The sequence below is a fragment of the Chiloscyllium punctatum genome, chromosome Y (genome assembly GCF_047496795.1).
Source record: "Chiloscyllium punctatum isolate Juve2018m chromosome Y, sChiPun1.3, whole genome shotgun sequence".
NCBI lineage: Eukaryota > Metazoa > Chordata > Chondrichthyes > Orectolobiformes > Hemiscylliidae > Chiloscyllium > Chiloscyllium punctatum.
Genome location: NC_092792.1, coordinates 2,302,370 through 2,324,090, shown reverse-complemented (window position 1 = coordinate 2,324,090; position 21,721 = coordinate 2,302,370). Strand labels below are relative to the sequence as shown.

The following is a 21,721-nucleotide window of genomic DNA, read 5'->3' as shown; positions in this document are numbered from 1 at the left end:
AAATACAGAGAGCCAACTTCCAATTGAAATTGTTTTGTTGGTTTAAACAAAATATCTGAAAAATACTTCAAGCTGTTAAATTTCACTTTCCCCTTTCAAAAAACACTGCCTAGATGGCTAATCAGCAAAACAATATCCCAAGGTGTGTCTATATCCATGTTTAAGAATAATCTCGTGTAAATATGAACCCATCTGTTAGGGCTGTGCAAGGTGATACAAGGATCCTGTCTCAGCCTCCAGCAGGAAACCAACAGGCGGAACCTGTAAACCTGCCCCTTCTGATGATCATATAAATCCGGGTCACTGTGCTTTAGTTCAACACTCCTGGATCTGGGTTGTTTAGAAAGCTCTTGACAGAACCGTTTTCCACAAGTTATCAGAATGATCAAGTCAACAATTTTTCTCAGTTTGTTACTGACATTTTTATCATGTGAGTGTTTTTTTGTTCATGTCTCTCTTTGTTACTGTCTCAATGATCGTCTGCCTCAGGAATGTAAAAGACTCAGGCTTCTTTGTATCAGCATTAATTCTCATGGGTTCTTCTTGTTTTCATTTTTAAAGGTGTCCAGTCGGAGATTGTTTTAACTCAACCAGAGTCAGAGAGTGGCCATCCCGGAGCCACCCTGAAACTGACCTGTAAAACCAGCGGCTTCGATCTTTCCAGTTACTGGATGAACTGGGTCCGACAGGTTCCCGGACAGGGGCTGGAGTGGCTGCTCAATTACAAAAGTTCATACAGCAGTAACTATGCACCAGCGATTAAGAATCGATTTACTGCGTCCAAAGACACTTCAAACAACATTTTCGCGTTGGACATGGAGAACCTGAAAATCGAAGACACCGCCATCTATTACTGTGCAACATACCACAGCGAGAGGAACCAGGGATGGACCCATTCAAAAAACAGCTCAAGGGGACATTTTGCCAATTTCATCGTTCACTGACGGTCAGTACCCGTTTTAAATTCAGTTCAACCAACTGCGATCTGAAACACACCTCCGGCTGCCTTTGACAAACCTATCACAGAGGAAACAGACCATTGAAACTAACAAACTGTGTGATATCACAGGACAATGTTTTTGGCATGTCGTATGTACTGCTGATACTTCCACCAATTAAAGGCTTGGACATAATGTTAGCTTTCATATATCTGACAGTTCGGGAAATGTCTACTAAGCGTGGTCTGCAAACCATGCCGTTAATTCTATAGACTATCAGCACGAAATGTCCATTTCACATGAGAATTGAGACCCAGAGTGTATTCCAGAAAATGTACGGGTCTAAATCACTGTGATACTACAGTGGGTCACAGTGATGTGCACAGTGACATCCTCATACAAAAACCACTGACAAGGGTTTGTCTCAAGCTGGCGATTATTACCATTGAAGGACCAGGAAAATAATGTGAGACTTAATTTAAATCCCATCCAGGAGTGACTAGTTTGGACAAATGTATAAAATTATTCTACTTTCCTCATGTTTATGGCTACATTAATGCACGCCAAACTTGCAAAAGTATTCCGAGCTTTTAAAATACAGTGAATAGGAAAAGCTGAAATATTCCACTAAATAATTTTTAGAAGAGCCTGAATTAATTCTTTCCAGGAATTAATGAAATTAAATATCTGCATTTTACAGCTTGCAGCCCGCCGTAGTATTTGGCACAATGTGTCTCACAGTGACATACTGGGGTGACACTGCAATTATGATCAATACAAAAACCCGTTCCAGACCCCAATGTTTGAAACGAGTCAATGTTTACCTGTACAGACTACCTAAACTCGCATTTCAGTATTAGTTCTGTGGGGTATTGTACAATTATCGCTGTTTAAATTGTAAATTTAATTCGCAAAAGTGATGATTATTATTGTAGCAGTTGGTGATTTTGAGAATCAGCTCATGTGTTACTCTGTGAAATATAAAACATTATAATAATTTAGTAAGAATGATCAGTATCCACTGTACAATTATAATGTGATGAAGATTTATCGCGACTTCATTTTGACAATGGTTCTGAATATTTAGAATAATGCAGGATTTTGTTTGTTTTTATGCAGAGTCAGTTATTGTGTGACCCAGTCCAGAGAGTGTAACGCTGTGACTATTTTGGTTACTGGGGCCAAGGGACCATGGTGACGGTGACTTCAGGTAAGAACCTTGAACTTTCTTAGTGACTTTATTTTTTACTGACGTTCTATTCATGTGAATAATTCCTGAATTAAATGAAACTTAGATCCTGTGCTGAGCTTGATTTGGTTCCGTTTGAGTTTTGTTAAAACTGATTATAGACTTACATTAAGTCTCAGAAAATGACTGAAGTCGTTGTGGCGGATTCAGATGCTCAGTGTATATCTTTTTAAAAATCAGATGGGCATTCTGTGTGGCTGACTTCCATGAAACACCTAAACTCTCTCAATCAGTCAGGTACAAGCAAAGTTTAGTGACACCCACTATCTGTGAGTTTTATTATCGACAACAAATGATAAGAACTTAAAGATATTGGAAATATCACTAAACAGGATGAAAATATGTTAATTTATTGAATATATTCCCCGGGTGCATAATGCTCTTACCATGATTGCATTTTGTCATTTGAGTTGTTAATTTTGTTGATGACAAGCACGTTGGATATTGCCATGGAATCTTCTTGCGGCATTACATTTCATTCTTTTGATTGGATGCTGATTGTGTTTTATTTGATTTTGTTGAAAAGTTGTATGGGTTCTGGCTTTGCTTTATTTGATTGTGTTGAATTGAGTTGATTCATCTTGTGGAATTGAACTGAGTTTTCATGCTTTCAGTAATCGGTGTTTTATTTCGGCAAAGGGGATTGTCTCTCTGGATGACTCTCAGTTACGAATATCTGTGAAGTTCTTTGTACTGAATCGTTTCGGCGTTTGTTAAACGAGGGGCAATATTTTTTCTGATTGACTGAAAGCACTATATCCGTTTGTAACTGTCTGAAGACCAACTTAACGCAGAAATACGGAAGTGTGAGAAACGGAAAAAAAGCGACGTCTTTTTAGAGCTTTTTTTGAGATACACAATCTCAGTTCTCATTTTAAACGAGTTAAAGTCTGTTTTGAGCAGCCTCATTCAAAATAAAATTTGGGACTAAAATCTTAAGCTACCGAATTCATCAGATTTCATAATTGAGACGAACTTATCATAACATTCAATTCTAATGTTTTGTCCATTGAACTCATTTTATTTTGACCTTAAGGCGATTAATCAATAGATGCCTTAAGCTGCTCTGCTGTGCACTGCACAAGATTGACATGATCAGAAATACAAAATGGGTTGGTAATAAATTGAGTTGTTGCCGAAAGTGTTAAAGCTTTAAGCGTTGTTCAATAAGTTATCTCAGAACCATGGCAGCTGTTCTGACTTTTTATTTCTATTTGATTTAATTATTCGCTTGTGTGATGGTGAGCAGTTTTGATGGTATCCAATTTGGGATATTTGTTGTGAGGTTACATTATGTTTTTGGTTCTTTTGAAAATGATTGCAAAGAGACAGTTTTGCTGCAAACACATCATTGATATCAGTGTTGTGATTTGGTAATCGTTATTCAGTTGGTGAGCGAATGTGCTTCGGTAAAATTGAGCTAATATATTGTTGAAGCTGTCTTTGATTTGTACATTGCTTTAGAAATGTTTACATGGTTGTTGATAGTGAACTGCTCCAGTTTCCTCATTCAATGCAATCAGCATTGGAGTTGAACTTTCATTAAACCTAATATTTTAGTGAAAGGCAAATCGCAAAGGATTTTGAAATGAAGGGAAACCAGACACGTTCGGGTGCGCGTTTTATTTGAAAGTAACAATTGAGCACTGGTCTAATCCAAACCTTAAATTCGAAACTCAGAACTTAATTTACTACTTAAATCACAAAGTTTGTCTTGAAACAGTTTACAAGTCACAAGAAATATAAATATAATTTCAAAAGTATAATGTTCTAATTTTTCTTGTCATTGAGCAAAAATGCCATTACTGTGATATCATTAATCAAGAATTACTTTTCAGTTCCGCTGTACCCGACACACAAGTTTCCTGGCTGGAAGAGATCATTGGAAAAGACGATTAAGAAATTCTGCTCCAAATATTTCGATGCTGAACAAATTGGTTTCACTGAATTGATCAGCTTCTCAGTTTAACTTGAAATGATTAATTCTTGTATATCTGATTAAATTAGATTTACAGGATTAAATAATGTAACATTAACTGAGTGATTAAATCCATGCCATGCTTTAGATGTTCCCAATCCGTGTGTTTTAAGTAAATAGATACATTTTACAACACATCGGAACTGAAGAATCATTCATTAGGAAACAGCTGCTATAGTCGATTGTGTCACCAAGTCTAGATTTCGAATCAATTAAAATAATCCATCATCAACTCACCATGGGAATAAATGATGCAAAATCGGAGATTTTAAAGATTCCCTTCGGCTCAACAAGTCCAAACCCACGCTGAGCAACCACCCAGACACGTTCCCCGACGTTTACCCCGAACACTATGGGCAATTCAGCTTATCCATATCGCCTAACCTGCACATCTTTGGAATGTGGAAGGAAACGGAAGCATCCACAGGAATGCCATCCAGACACGGGGAGAATGCGTAAATTCCATGCAGACAGATACCCGAGGTGGGAGTTGAACCCGGATCCCCTGGCACTGAGAGGCAACAGTGCGAACCACTGAGCCACCGTGCCACCCCCATAGTTTTCCTGTCCATGCATTCCAAAAGTTGCAGAATTAACAAATTTAGAGAAGACAGAAACTGGAGGGTAGTAGAGCACATTGTTTATTTAGACACTGAGAATAGAGTAATATTCATTTCAATTAATATACTGGCGCGATGTTTGGAATGTAGCAATCTGAATGAGATTGTTCACGTTAGTTAAGTGTTGATGATCATTTATTTCGACATTAGTTAATGCAGACAGAAACTATTTTCAATTCATACATTTTCTTTTTAAAAAATCGTTCTTTACAAAGAGCGATGAAGGAAAATAACTTGCCATTGCCAAGCACACCTGAGAGTAAATACTTGCCCTAATGGATCCAACAGACATGAATTTACACAATGGAATGCAGTATTGGTTTTGAGCAGTGCGTGCAAAATTTCCAAAGTTCAAGAAATCTTTTAAGAATATGCAGAAATAATTTAGAGAATATTCTATTTCCGCCGGAACTGTGCTTCAGTTGGTGAAATGGTACACCTCAATATTTTTCTTATTTACAGTCATAATTAAGTTGATTAAATCAGTAGGTAATCTAACTTCATTGTGAAAACGTTCTGAGAAGCATTGATGCTTTCTCTCTGGCTCGTCCCTATTATGAAAGTTAAATTGCAGTGAATACATTTGATGTGACGAATTGATATATCTGCTCAGATCAAGACTGTTGTACAGTGTGTTCCCGTGTTATCTCGACCGAGTTGTCAGCTGTTCCTGACCAGTTGTAAATCGACCGGTTCGTACACCTGAATCTTAGACAGTTCAATTTCATGTGGCGCTTCAAAACCACTTTTGTCTGCCAGAAATTAGGCACCACAGAATTGAGAGACCTGACTGAATTGTTACAATCCGAATAAACACTTCAGTAACAAAAGTCAAATTGTAGACCCCTGAAGTCAATTGTTAGCAATGAAGGATATATCATTCAGTGAGACAGAGGGAAATATGCTGCATATTTTATTTGTGTCTCTCTTGTCAATGACACATTCAGTGGCACAATGTCGAATCAAATTATTCAGAACTCATTGTCAGCATGTAATGTTACTGGCAAAGGTGATGTTACACTTCCAAAGATTCTAATCCATTTCAACCTCAGCAGACCATCTGGTGCAGCGACATACAAAGGGTTAAGAGGAAGGGCGTTCTCAGTTGAAAGCCAGTTAAATTTAAATTTATGGCAACGCAAATCCTAGTTTTATTCCTCTAGAGTTCCCATAGAGCTTGAACAATTCGGAATTGCTATCAAAGCATTCTTGGATAATTGTTGAAATGCTACTTTCATCTTGTAAGCATTTTGTAACAATCCCTGGTTGCTGAAATCCTTGGTTAATTATTAACAAATTTGTGCACTCTCAAACCGGTGGTCTGTGTTGTCAGAGATTGTGTTCAGATCTGTTATAACGTAGTGGTAGTGTCTCTGACTCTGAGACAGGTGGTTTGTGTACATTTACAACCTGCTAGAGAGGAATGTAATACCATGTCTCATCTGGTTAATTCGGGGGAATAACCATTGAGTTCTTTGAGTACTGTTGGAATGCCACTCACAGAGGCCTGTGAAATCGATTTAATCGCTGTCCAGACCTGGGCCTCATGTATTAGACAGAAGGTTGGCGGTTTGGAGCCTTTTTCAAATCAATATTTGTCACAGGCTTTTGGGAATTGTGAGCTGGGTTAATAGTGTAACTCCTCAAAGAAATCTGGAATTTTGACTGGCTGTTCTATCAATACCATTTATAACTAACCCACAATTAATTATTCCCAAAGCATATTTGATGACATTAAGTCGGAGCAGTTTTGGTTTGTATCAAACCATTACTGTGAGTGAATTTGACTGTTCAGTCTGGTGGGATTTTGGTTGAATCCAACACTTTGGTGGTAGCTTTTCAACTAGTTTTCAACTGATATCTCAGATCATCCAGTACATCTTCTTATAATGCTTTTCCAACAGAAGTCAGGTAAACTTAATCACCGTCTAACTCAATAGGTATGAATTCTCGTTCAAGAAAATATGAAAACAATTTGCTGCAGAAGGATCACTGCACTTGAAATGATAAGCTTCCTTTTTGTGCACAGGAACTGCCAGACCTGCCGCTTTTCTTCAGAGAATTCTGTTTTTAATTCGGATTTATCGCATACAAAGTTTGTTGTTTCTTTTAAAAAAGAATTCCTTTATATGAAACTAGTTGTTCAGAGAGAAAATATATTTTACCAAATTGTGAATTTTCAGAAATATTTAGTACCTAGTTATCGTTGAAAGTGAGTGATCTGGCGTAGAGCCATAATTTCAGAAGAAGTTGTATGATGAAGTAACAACGTGTTCCAGAGGGCAATGGCTGCTGTATAGAATTATAAAATCTCTACAGTGTGGAAACAGGCCATTTGCCCCAACAAGTCCATATCTACACTTTGAAGAGTAACCCACCCAGACCCATTCCCTTGCCCTGTAGACCATACATTTAACGCTAATGAACACATCTAAATTACATATCCCTGAACACCACGTGCAATTCAGCATGGCCAATTCACCTCCCTTCGCATCTTTGGAGTGTACGTAGGCGGGAGTTATTCTGACCACTCAAATAGAGAATGTCGATGCTCCTGTTCCAAATAATCAACAGGAATATTTAAAGAATATTTTCAACAATTAATTCGTTTAAATATTTTAGTAAATAGTGTTCAGCACCTTTGCTAGCTGAATTAATGACACAATGATAGGAAGGGATGATCAGGAGTAAAACACTCAGCCCCTTGAGCTATTCCACCACTTACTTAAAACATGGTACATTTGCGAGCTAACCTTTGACTAAAACTCTTTAACACATCTGATTAGCAAGCAATGACTAACCCTGATTTAATGAATCAAATGCACATAACAGCGGGAGACACCATTTCTGAAAGGCATTTGTGTATGTATGTAATGTGTCACAATAAGGATGTAATTAATTGCTCGTGAAAATAAGTTTGAAATTTCTGACAATTTCCAACTCAATCATCCCAATCGTCAGGTCCCTTTAATTTAACATTATATTTCTTTATTCCAAGGAAGTATACTGTATGATTACCGTGCTAAAAATGAGGAAATTTTCTTGCCCATGAAATGATTAAGAAGTGGTTCACTGGAAATACAATCAAACGACACACAACGAAACTATTGAGCACGTCATCTTTGTGTGGACACGCAAGCGCCAGAATAATCTTCATTTTTTCTAGTAGTTATTTGCATCGGTAGATAGGCGTGGAAATGTTAGGAATTTTGCATCTCCTTGAGAGATCAGTCGACTATGGCCTCCTTGACTGTCTGACATTTCTGTGGTATTAACATTTTCACAGCTCTGTCAGGAAGTGAGTTCCATGGCTGTGATCCAGAAAGAGTAAAGGGGCAATGAAAGAATTGCAAGTCAAAATGTAGTAATGTTTGGAGGAACAGTCAACAGTCTGACCCACACACGATAAGATTGAACCCTTTATTGTACTGTTCAACTAAAGAATTAACCATTGGATTGCTCTGTCACAGAAAGGGTTTGAGGTCAAAACATCAAATGATTTCAAGAAGGTGATAGAATTTTCAAGCGTTGAAGGAAACAATAGATATGTGGGGGGGGGGGGGGGAAGTTGAACCGTGTACAACATTGGATGAAAATTGTGAAAAATTGAATGGGGCATGGTTGTTAAGTTTTCATATAACAGCAAGATTGTTTCTATAATTAACAATAAAAGTTATCTAAAAGAACAACGAGATCATGATCAGCTGGGCCAATGGGCAGAGGATGGGCAGATAGAGATCAGTTTCAACTGAATATGACTCATTGCATTTTGGGAACAGAAATCAGGAAACAACCTAAAGTGAATGGTAGTGCACTGGGTCGTGATGTCGAACAGAAGCACCTGGGGATTCAGATACATAGATTCGTACAGAGTTAATGATATGGCAATGGGTAGCTTTGTCGAACGTAGGGACTTGAGGGATCAGATTCATATATTGTTGAAAGTGGTGTCTCAAGTCGTTGGCGTGTTGAAGAATGTTTTTGTAAAATGTTTTCTCATTGCACAGAGTATTGAGTATAAAGGTTGGGAGTTTGTGTTGCAACTGTACCGGACATTGGAATCAACTGCCAGAGGAAGTGGCAAATGCAGATCTAGTTACAAAATTTCCAAGACATTTGGACAGGTACAGGAAGTGAATAGATCTGGATTGATAAGGGCCAAATGCAGGCTAATGGAATTTGCTTAATTTGGGAACCCTGGTTGTCATGGACGAGCTGGGCCGAACGGCCTGTTTCTGTGTTGTGTGACTCTCTGAATCTCTGACATTATGGTGGAGTAGGCTGAAAGTTGGAACCTGGTGATCTAGTGAGGAGGGAGGATGGTGATGTGGTAGATTTTGAGCTGATAGGCCGTGAGGTGTTGGGTGGCTGCTGGGTAAGCTTGCATGCACCTCGTCTGGCAGGGTGGCATCATAGCAAATCATAATGGTCACAAGGAAATAACTTGGTCGCATTGTGCTTGGTAGGTCCTTTGAGCAGCAATGCAGGGTGTCTCCCTGGTGCCAAGATGGTTAATTGAGTGGCCAGCAGGCTGCAGGGCTGGTTAGTTGAGAGCTGAGGAGGGTGCAGGGCTTGTTATTTGGAGGTGGGCAGGGTGCCAGGCCAATTTGTTGAGAGGTCAACAGGGTGCAGGGCTGGTCAGTTGTGAGGTGGGGAGGGAGTCAGGTTGGTTAGTTTAGTGTTAAACAGGGTGTCAGACTGATTAGTTTAGACATTGGCAAGACGTCAGACTGGTTAGTTGAGAGGTTGGCAGAGTGTCAGACTGGTTAATCGAGAAGTGGGCAATGTGTCGGACTGGTTAGTTGAGAGGTGGGCAGGGTGTCGGACTGGTTAGTTGAGAGGTGGGCAGGGTGTCGGACTGGTTAGTTGAGAGGTCGGCAGGCAGCCGGGCTGGTTATTTGAGAGGTGGGCACGGTGTCGGACTGGTTAGTTGAGAGGTGGGCAGGGTGTCGGACTGGTTAGTTCAGAGGTAGGCAGGGTGTCGGACTGGTTAGTTGAGAGGTGGACAGGCTGCCGGGCTGGTTAGTTGAGAGGTGGGCAGGCTGCCGGGCTGGTTAGTTGAGAGGTGGGCAGGGTGTCAGGAAGTTTAGTTGATCGCCGAAGCAGAGTGCTGGACTGTTTCAGTGACAGAAGTTCATTGTGCTGATGTGACACGTGGATATGATGTCAAAATGTATAGCTCGAAGTGTGGCGAAGGACAGATGGGAACAGAGTTCGGATGCAATGTGCACAGGTTGACTTGGGTAAGATGAGAGATCAGTGGTGAAGGTCTGAGATCATATCTGGGGGAGGGATATCCTGTCAGGGGTTGTGAAAAGTCTGGTGTCAGGACTAGATTCACCAAGGACCAGGTGCAGTGTAGCAGGAGTGGAATTGAGTGAAAGGAATCGAGATTAAATTCTTGTCTGGAATATGGATTGCCTTGAATGTGTGTTATCTCTTGTGATGAGGGTCATGTGTTCCGAGGGTGAATGAGCGTGTAACAGTGGAGGGGTTGTCAATGTGAGTGGAAATTGAGGTTGAGAAGAGAGTCAGAGCGGTGGTTAGTCTGAGACGTTAGAGTTTTACCATGAAGTGCTTGTAAGTTTGTTGGTTATTGACGTAAAAGAGTCCTTGTTCATTTCTCGAATCATATTCACATAAATACTCAGTTCAGCTCGCTGTCACATTCCAAAGTCTCCGAACCTTAATGGTCCTCTGTATTTCAGAGGTCTCCAGAATTCAGATAATTGCCAAGTCGATCATTGAGCTTCCAGATAATTCGCATGATATCAGCTGTGACAAGCATTCTCTCAGTCCCAGTGCCCTGCAACTGCCTTCTTTCCAGAGAGTAGATTCTGACTGACATTGATAAGCGAGGAAGGGATACTGGACTCGAAACGTTCATTCTGGTTTCGCTACACAGATGCTGCCAGTTGTTGGGTTTCTCCTGCAACTTCGGTTTTTATTTCCAATTCCAACTTCAACGTTTTCTTGGTTTGCATTTTGTGAAACGACTCTGCTCGTCACCTGCAATCCAATGAAAGTGTTCGTTGGTGAGATTTTCTAACAGTAACTTTTCGTGGGATCAGGGTGTTCTTATTTCTAAGTTTTATATAGTAATGGTCAAGGTCGAGGGCATGTTCCTGGAGAGGGAACCAATAGATCAAGATCAACGACTGATTGGAAACAAAAATAAACTCAACGTTTGCTGAAGACTTTAGCAGGAACACACTAGCATACATTTACAGCTGAGGAAACATTTGGGTAACCAATAAGGTCGAATTAACAGAAAGTAACTTGCTCAATTGTTCATTCTATCCTAGAGACTGCATCTCCCCCCACACTTTATGAACTGGTCTCCTCCTGTCAGCAACACAATGCCGACGGTTCTGTGATCTTTGGTTGTTTGGCCATGGACTATTCCCCTGACGTTACCAAGGTGACCTGGAAGAAAGGTGGGAACCCAATCACGACTGGATTGAAGACTTATCCATCCGTGAGAAACAAGAAGGGAGCTTACACCCTGAGCAGCCAGTTAACCCTGCCTGAGTCAGAAGCGGATTGCAGCAAAATCTCCTGTGAGGTTCAACACAGCGGGTCAAAGCAGAGCACTGGAATGCCATGTAAGTCTTGTGGGAACTGAAGCGAACAGCACATCTGTGGTTAACATGATTTGGGCATTAGTTATAATACATTTGACATAGCCATAGAGATATACAGCACAGGGAAAGGTCATTCGACCCATCCAGTCCAAGCCAATCAATAACACCCCCTAACTATTCCAGTTCAATATGTCCACAATTGATCCATTGCTTTGTGTGACTTGGCATTTCTTATATCCATCTAAATATTTCTCACATATTATGCGGGGCTCAGCCTTGACATGACTTACTGGCACTGAGCTACAGAATCACACCCTGTGTGTGATTTTGTTTTCCCCGATATCCTCCTGTCCTTAATTGTTAATTGTCCCTAACCCTATGCCCTTGAGTCATTGCTCCATCCATGAAGGGGAAAGGTTTTGTTCTGTTTACTCTGTGTATGTCTACCATAATTCCAGACATCACAATCATCTTCTCTCTCAATCTTCTCTGTTCCAAGGAAAACCCCAGTTTGTTGAATCACATTTCATAATTAAAAACTTCCAGCCCAGGAAACATCCTGGACTATCTCAACAACGCTGCCTTCTGTCTAATCACATTCCTTCCGTAACATGCAGTCCTATACTACACATGATGCTTCATGTCTGACTTAACATGTATTTCATTAATTTCCAATATCATCTCCCAACACCTGATGTAAATGTATTGGCTCATAAAAGCAAATACCCTTCACACATTCTTAGCCTTTTTATCCCTCTGCCACATTAGTAGAAGGGATCGATGGGCATGCAATCCTTTTCAGGGTTCCACCATTGAAAACATAATACCTCTTCGTTTCTTCTGACCAAGTGCATCACCTTACACTTATCCAGAATGATTTTAATTTGCCATTTTTCAGCACAAGTGGCCAATCCTTCTGTATCTTGCTGCAATCTAAAGGTATCATGGTCACTCCCTGCCAACTCGGCAACTTTTGCTTCAGCTGTGAACCTACTTGCCAAATCTCCTGCAGTATATTCTAAATCACTTTTACATAAAAGAGACATCAATAAATCAACACTGAATCCTGCAGAATGCCACTAGCCATATACTTCCAGCCACACAAACATCCTACGGCCATTATCCTCTGCGCTCTGCCACTCAGCTACCTGAGGATTCAATTCGTCAAATTGACTTGACATCAACTGGCTCTGATCTTTACTATCATCTGGACATCGACTTATTTCTTTGAAAACTACCATCAAATTGCTCAGACATGAATTCTCGTCAATAAAATCGTGCTGAGAATTGTTGATTAATCTTCCAGATGAAGATTAATTCCCCTGTCCATGTCTTCCCTACTACTGAGTCTAACTTGAACCGAGCCTGTGGTTTCATTGTTTGTCCCTTCATCCGTCCAGCATAACAATACCACACTGGCAGTTTTGCCATATCCCCTGTGGCCAGGAATTATAAATTATTGCCAGCGACCAATATTTCATCCTTTGTCTGGCATACATTTTATCTGCCCTGGAAATATAACTATTTTTAATCCAGCAAGACAGCACATCACATCATCTATCCTAATTCCTGAAAAAACATCTCAACACGTCTCCATGTTTTCTATACCCACATATTCCCTCACACTGGTGAACATCAACAATTTTTACCGCCCTTCGACATCTTTCCCTGTCTCGCTTGAAGGCATTTTATTTGGAATATTGAACTGCCACTCCTGCCCCTTTCTCAACATGTCTCCATGATATCAAGTGCACACTTCCTCCTTCATGCCGTTAACTCATCTGCCTTGTTTATCATGCTCCTTTCATTGAAATGAATACCATTCAACCTTACTATCTCACCCTCTGATCTAACTGACCTTCTTGACTTCCTTGCTGTGACCTCTAATTTTTATCATTACATTGTCCTGCTAATTGTAATGTGTTGATTTCAGCTTCTATAGCACTCTGCATAATTATGATACTTGTAATGTTAAGGTTAGTATCTATTAGCCATAATAAACTTTGTTAATATAGAACTGAATGTATTTGTCATCAAATTTGTCGGATAATTTATGCATTGTTTTTCATAAAGGCCCATTTCTCGAGCCAACTCTTCTTCTCACCGTGAGTCCCAGTGAAGAAATCGCAAGCAGCAAGTTTGCAACCATCGTGTGTTCAATCATTGATTTCCATCCGAAGGAAATCTCCGTGACATGGTTGAAAAATGGCCAATCCGTGGATTCTATTGTCTTCACGTCTCCTGTGTGTGAGGCGGATGGGAACTTCTCGGTGATGAGTCGGCTGACAGTCCCTTATAGTGAATGGTTCAACAGCGCAGTGTATACCTGCCAGGTCACTCATGGAGAGAACACTCAAAGTCAAAACATCACCACACCCCAGGGTAAGACATACATACGAGAGAACTAGAAATCATTTTGAACTCCGATGTCAATCAGATACACACATTTATCAAATTTAGTGAACAGCACTAAGATGTAGAGCATCCCATTCACAAACTTGTCATGTATTTCAGTTTGAGTGTTACATTAGCATTGCTCATAATTTAACATTATGTCAAATCAGAAAAGCATGTTTCTCTCCATATTGAAGACATATAGACAGTGAGCTGGATTAATAGTCTTTTTTTAAAGTAGTTTGTTGGCTGACCACACTTGGAGAGGCAGAGTGCCGAATCCATGCCTGGTGACTTGCTTAAGGATAAAGGAGTTACGGGTGGGGGAGGGGTGCGTGTCTTGTGGGGGCCAGGGAGCAGGGTCAGAGAGGTATTTCTTTGAAACTTAGAACATGCTGAGAGGCCGAGATTGGGTGAACGTGGAGTAAATGTTTTGGCCAGTAGGCCAGAGTAGGCCATGAGGGCATATCCTCAGAGTCAAAGGGTGCACCATTTGGAACTGAGATGGGGAAAATCTTCTACAGCCAGTGGGGATGAATGTGTGGAATTCATTGCTGGAGAGGTTTATGGAGGCCAAGTCAGTGACTGTACTTAAGGTGGCGATAGATCGGTTAGTACATGGAGAAGGCTGGAGAATGGGGTAGAAAAAAATACCAGCCATGATCGAATGGCAGGGCAGACTCGATTGGCCGAACTGCCTCATTCTGCACCTTTTTCTTACTATCTTGTGGTCTCAAAATGACATGGTAAAACATGCAGCGACCCTTCTTTCAAAATAAATCAAAATGTGTTCAATGCTTCATTTCCAGCTCAGGAATGAACTCTTGTCCTTGGGCATTGTACGTCATAGATTTTATCTGGTACTGAGCTCTTCAACTTCATTCATGGGACCAGGCCGCGGACCAAGTTGGTCTCACATTTGATTAATCTGGATAAACATGACCTAATTGAGCCTCTTTAAGTTACTCTCTGCAATTAGTGGATGTGGCAGGAGAATACATTCTAGTGGTAAGGCTACAGTATGGATGAACGATCTATGAATTTGAGTAAGGCTGATTGAGCCCAGGTTGAGGATGGAAATGTTCATGCAGTGAGCAGTGGAAATCTGAATAATACTCGCGCAAATTTCCATCAAGTTGGTAGAATAATTGAAGACACTCGTATTTGTTCAGTCTTTGTTCTACTAAGAAATTCACTGTTTTGTTTTTAGATCTACTCCAAGTTTGACTGGAGTAATAATATCTCATAGTATGTTTTAGAGAATGAACTCACACTAATAATGTCAATTATTTTCAATAACGTTAAACATGTTGAATAGAATTTCTGTGACTGATCACTGCCCCTGTAACACCTTATATCCTCTGAAAATGCATGAGAACAAAGACAATAATTATGATTGATTACAATTTGCTCAAACTTGGGGATGTAATTTGGCATTCAGAATGCCCAGCAGCATTTGCAAGTAAATTTCATGAACATAGAAATGAAGTCGTTATATTCAGATTACTCTTGACACAACTATCAATGGATGGTCGTAATTGAGAGAAGAACTCGAGAAGAAAGGTAATTCCATGTGTTACACCGTGGTGTCTTTGATTTTACTTTGTCACAGGTTTCATTTGTGACAAATCCAGTGTTCTATATGAATTATTACACGGTGCATGTTATAGATAATAACAAATGTTTTCACAAAACAAAATATATAATCAACAGGAACCATCATTTCAGCAATATTTGGAAGCTGACATGTCAAAGGTGGTTTCTTCACTTCATGTGGGAGTAGCCTGAAGGCTCGGTATTTTGATTCTAAAGAGGCATTTTTCATTGATTTGATTTCTGTTTCATAGGAGTTAATGAGTGCCACGATTACACAGTTAAAATCCTACCACCACCAGTAGAACAGGTCTTACTGGAGGCGACGGTGACATTAACCTGTGTTGTGTCCAATCTTCCTTCTGGAGTCAATGTCACCTGGATACAAGAAAAGAAGACTCTGAAATCAGAGATTGCTAACCAGCCTGGAGAAGATCCCGACAGCGTGATCAGCAAATTGAGCATTTCAACCGAATCCTGGCTGAGTCACGTTAGTGTTGAATGTGTGGTGAACCATCCATACCTCCCGACACCACTGAGAGACTCCATCCGCAAGGAAAATGGTGAGTGGTGAGAGGAACGAACAAAGTATTCCACGTGTAATCTAGATCCAGTTACATACATGGCATGCTTAGATTGGCTCCAAATAACTTGGCAGCATGAAAGATGTGTCTGATGGCAGGATAGCTAAATATCTGATTGAGAACAAAATGGACTAAAGATTGATCTTTTATGATTATAAGTCAAATAAAGTGGGAAGAAACCTGATTTGTATTTTTAACATCAGCAATGACAAATGTACAGGATGTATTAGTTGTGGGTTAGAAACATGGAGTCGACTTTCGAATTAAAATCGTTACTCGTAATGCATAGAATGGATATCATTCTGCTGGTTTAGAAAATGAGAGCGTATAAAGCCCAAATTAAAAAAAACAAAACTGGCATATTTTAATATGTAGTGAAATGCAAAATTGATTCTGGATTTTTATAATTGATTTATATTTGTTTCAAATATTCTGCAGGAGAAAAGCTACTGGAGCCATCAGTGTCTATCCTCCTGCCACCAACAGAAGATGTTTCTGCTCAGAGGTTTCTCTCCCTCACCTGTTTAGTGAGAGGTTTCTCCCCCCGAGAGATCTTCATCAAGTGGACAAACAATGACAAGCCGGTGAATCCCAGTAACTACAAGAACACCGAGGTGATGTCGGAGAGCGAGAATACCTCCTTCTTCATGTACAGCCTGTTATCCATTACAGCAGAGGAGTGGGCCAGCGGTGCTTCTTACTCCTGTGTGGTGGGACATGAAGCGATTCCATTGAAGATCATCATCAGAACAGTCGATAAATCCAGCGGTAAACCGAGTTTTGTGAACATTTCACTTGCACTGATGGACACGGTTAATTCATGTCAATAAAAAACTCAAAGTTGCTTTTAATAATTCAACAAAAGTAATAAAGCTTTTTCCTCAAATTGTGATTTAAATATACAACCGTTTAATTAATTGTGTTTCCCACTTTTACTTATATTCCACCTGTAAAGTTAAGTTGGATTATTAACAGGTCTAAAACTCGTGTCTTGTGCAGTTAATGTTCCCTGCTCAGGTCAACTTAGGATCAGAGGCAGAGTAAAGCTCACTCAATACCAGATTCTGCAAAGAACCTTATCCATCTTACATTCCATTAAAACGAAATCTTAAAATGCCCAATTTCTCTCAAGTAAAGACCACGGATTTTGAACTTTGTTTTCCTGATTCCCCGATTGCACATTCTCACAAAATTCATGTCGGCTTTAAACTGCCACAATGCAACAATTGGGAACGCAATCTTAAGAGACATTTGGAATTAGTTTTGATTGGAAAATGCCAATCGCAAACAGTGCAGAGTAAGTTGAATATGACACTTGTTTCTGTGGAACGAGGGATGTTGTACCAGTGCAGTGGTTGACAGAATGCATCTTTATTTCCACACCAAAGAGACCCGAAATGAAGGTTATTGTTGTTGAGCCCAGGTAGGGGGAGAGGGGAATTATTAATGGTCTGTACTCTTACTCACTCTGCAGAGTTTTCAAGATAGAAGTCCTCTGTAATGTAACCCAGTTTCTGACAGTAACTGTCAGCTTCTTCTATCCTGTTCGAAGATTCCATGTTTCCATGCAAAATAATACCTTTGTGTCTGCACAATTCGATTGACCCTATTAATCGTTTGTTAACATTGACTCCCCTTAATCCAAAACTGGTATTTACATCATCCCAGTGTGTAGCGCATAGTTTTGTCTCAGTTTTCTGGAGCACAAGGGATAAATTCTTGTATTCGAACATCTGACATCATTTTGCTTCAAGTACAGAGCATTTGTAGATATTTTGTAATCAGCATGTTCAGAAATGCAACTCTGCATATCTGGAGTAGTGGGGATTTGTTCTCAGGTCTCTTGTCTCAGAGACAGAAATTCTTTCGCTGTAACAAAAGAGTTGCTCACATCGAGGGCCGAATGGCCTGTTCTGCGCTGTATTGTTCTATGTTCTAAAGCATCTATCTCTCCACGACGATCAGAAATGTTCCTGACAACATCAGGGTCAGATATAAATGTTGACAATTCATAAAAAGTGGAACAATAATGCAAATTACAATCTAGTATTAGAGCTGAAACAGTTACAGAGAAATGCTCACAAATACACATGTAAAAACACATACACAGGCTCTCACCTAAAGACACATGCTTATGCACACACATAAACGTGCACAGAGATGAACAGTCACACACTCTTATATACACAGAGCCACACATGCAAATAGTACTTGAACACTCATCTAAACTCCCACAAAAACGCACGTACACGGAAAGAATAGCACGTGCACAAGTGAACAAGGATATCCACACATAATTACGAAAAGCATAGACGCAAATTAATACACAAATGGACATGGCTGCATTTCTATTCATGCAGCATAATGCTGACCGACATACATTCATACGCACAAAGATACAACATCTGAAAAATGTCCTCCCACATGTAAACTCACACAGGCACATATGAGCACAGGGTTAGACATTAATATTATTATTTTTTAATTTTCATAATCACAAACATATGATTTCAGAGGCAGCTTAATTTATTTTTAAACCACTTTGATCAGTACGTATATATGGTCACACACACACACACATAAATTCAGAGTCTCACGTGCAGACGCACAAGTAATGGGGCGTTTATTAAACAAGGAGAATGGTACAAGCGTCAGCAATCATCCACACATAATAACACAAACAAACACATCCGGCAATGGTTTAGGATAGATTGCCATACAAGCAGAGATCATCACGCAAATACAAACATCCACCAAACATGACGTTGCATGCTCACATTTATTGAGCACAAACATGAAAATAACCGAATGTAGGTAGGACCTGAAATGGACAGATCCTGCTGTCTATTGGTAGGATGGCACTGACGAAAACTAGACAAGGACATTAAATGATAGACATAGGCGTCAAAGAAGTGCCATTTTAGCATGATGATGCTTACGCATTGTGAAGGGAACAAGATTTACATACAACAAGCACGTGAACACATCATCAGTAAATAATATGAGCATGTTTATTCATGCACACACTCCAAAATGGGCAGGTGTAATCTAAGAGACACGCATTACCACATCCACAAACACAAGGAAAAATATACACATCAAGCAGCAGAAAAAATAAATTAAGAGAGACATGGACAAAAACTTATTCCTAAATATGCAGATCCTATAAACAAAAATATGAAGCGATGTTTTTACTGTGGATGAAATTTATATTCGTGACTTACCAAACAATTGGTCACCAATATATCATGAAGATGAGAACCATATTTGAACCTTCATCCAGTAATGGACAAAATATTGAACTAAACTGCAGTCACAGCCCATATTTAAAATATAATGATAAAATTAAAATATTTGTTCTCTGTAAGTATTCTTCAGATGATAATATTCTTCAATAATAGATTAAAAGGCAAAGTAATTCGAAGTTTTCCAGCACGGACAGTAAGGAAAATTGTACAGTTAGTTTTAGTAATTTCTTGCTGAGAGTCAGTAATGCATTAATACATGCAGATAGAGAGTCAAACCTGAGAAACACCTGACTGCCTAAAGAAGATGTAGCAGTCTCTAATTACAATACTAAGGTGCAGATAGATCAGTCAGGATCAATAAACAATCTGACTACGTTCTCTCGGTTTTATATTCATAGATTCAATAGATCGCACTTGGATTGAAGACTATGAGGATGATAATGGCAACATCTGGACAACTGCTTCCACATTCATCACCCTGTTCTTCCTGAGTATTTTCTACAGCGCTGCCGTCACTCTGGTGAAGGTGAGAGTAATCAAATATTTCACACAGCAAGGAGCTCCAGATGTTTTGTGAAATAACAAAGTGTGCCACTGAATGCAACTGAGAACCTGAATACATCGGATCATAAACATCTGCATCATGACTTTATCTGTCTTTTCCAGGTTAAGTGAATGAGTTGTGGACACCGTAGATTTTCCTCATCTGCTTATCAAGTCTTCTGAATTCCCAATCTACAATCTGTCCTGTTGCTGACTCGAAGAGTGAGATCACTTAAGTTTGTCAGTGTGTAACTAAGAAAAATATTGATGGCCTTTCGTTTTCACTTTGATATCTTTGAGATTATTATAGTTGGAATAATTTATAGCTTACCAATTCAATTTGTTTTTTTTACTTGTTCCTTATTCAGAATGGTTGCCTCCCTTATATGTTGAGCCCTTGTATTCTCTTTCTGGCGATTGTTACAGATGTACATAAAATTCACGGCTCATAGTGCATGCAACCTCGTCTCAATGTAGCATCCAGTCAATGTGTTCACTTCTATTAACTTTAACATAAGCTTTTCGATAAAAATGCTTCTGAAGTGGTTAATAAATCTTGAATGAAATGCACTAACTTTGAGTTTGCTTGATTCTTTTTTCAAGGCCAATAAGTAATAATATATTTTCCCAAGTTTACACGTCCCACTCCCTTCCCAAAAACACTTTTCACTTGATCTGTCCAGTTATGTTTCATTCAGTCAGAAGGTTAATGCTGCACCATCAAGTGGACCACTAATATAAATGCATCTTTCACACTGTCTATCTTCTAGAATTCTCCAGAGGCAGAATGATTAGACACCATTTCCTCTTAAGCACAAATCGTCACGCCCACGGGTCACGTAATAATAAAAATCAGGAACATTGCTCCACAGAAACGTATAAGAGGCAGACAATGGAATAAGAAAGTTGAATCTGTTTAAAAACTAAAAGTATCCCAATGTCAGGTCAGCCTGGGTTAGCAATGCTGAACTAAGAGAGGATATTTCGGAGGGGTGGTCAAGTAAAGCAAAATAAATGGAAGTCCGAAATAAGAAGGCGATGCAATTGTAATAGTCCCTCCAGTTGTCAGAGTGAAATTGAAGAACAAAAATGTAAAGAGATCTCATTTATATATAAGAATAATGGAGTTGTAATAATAGTGAATTTTAACCTTCCAAACATAACTTGGGACAGCCATAATGTTACGGACTTGGATGGTAAGGAATTTGGTACATGTGCTCAAAAAAAGTTTCTCAATTAATATGTAGATGCAACCACAACAGAGAAAAAAATCTTCACCTTGCCTTGTGATATAAAGCGGGGCAAGTGATTGAAGTGATTGCAGCGGAGCAGTTTGGGGCCAGTGACTATAATTCAATGAGTTCGAAAATACTTATGGTAAGGATAGGTCATGTATAAAAGTTAACGTTCCTCATTGGATTCGGGGAAACTTTGATAGTATGAAACAAAAATTCCAAGAGTAAATTATAGTAAACTGTTTGCAGGTAAAGGGAGAGCCAACAAGTGTGAGGTTTCCATAAGTGAGGTAACGAAACTGCAGCAGCATTGCATTCCCGTTAGAGTGAAGGTAAGGCTGGGAACACGAGGGAACAATGGAGAAATAAAGATGCTAATGTTCTGGTTAACAATAAAAATGAGTTGTATATTAGATATAGACAAATGAGATGAAGTGAATTCCTTGAAGAATATAAAAGTTGTAGGGTCATTTTTAAAAAGAGAAATCAGGAGGGAGAAAAGTGATATGATATGATATATGATATATGAAGATTGTACCAACCTTCACCACTTCCTCTGGCAGCTCATTCCATAAATGCATCATCCTCTGCATTAAAAGTTGCCCATGAGGGTCCTTTCATTTATTTTCCTCTCTCACCCTAAACCTACACCCTCTAGTTCTGGACTCCCTCAACCAGGAAAAAAAAATCCTGTCTATCCACGATATCTACGCCACTCAAGATGTTATACCCCTCGTCCTCAGATGCCCCAGGGT

General features: G+C 39.5%; 1 pseudogene; it reads left to right on the top strand.

Moving 5' to 3' along the window:
* Nucleotides 1–334: 334 nt before the first annotated feature.
* On the top strand, nucleotides 335–20,213 carry LOC140471385 (Ig heavy chain C region, membrane-bound form-like; annotated as a pseudogene).
* Nucleotides 20,214–21,721: the final 1,508 nt, after the last annotated feature.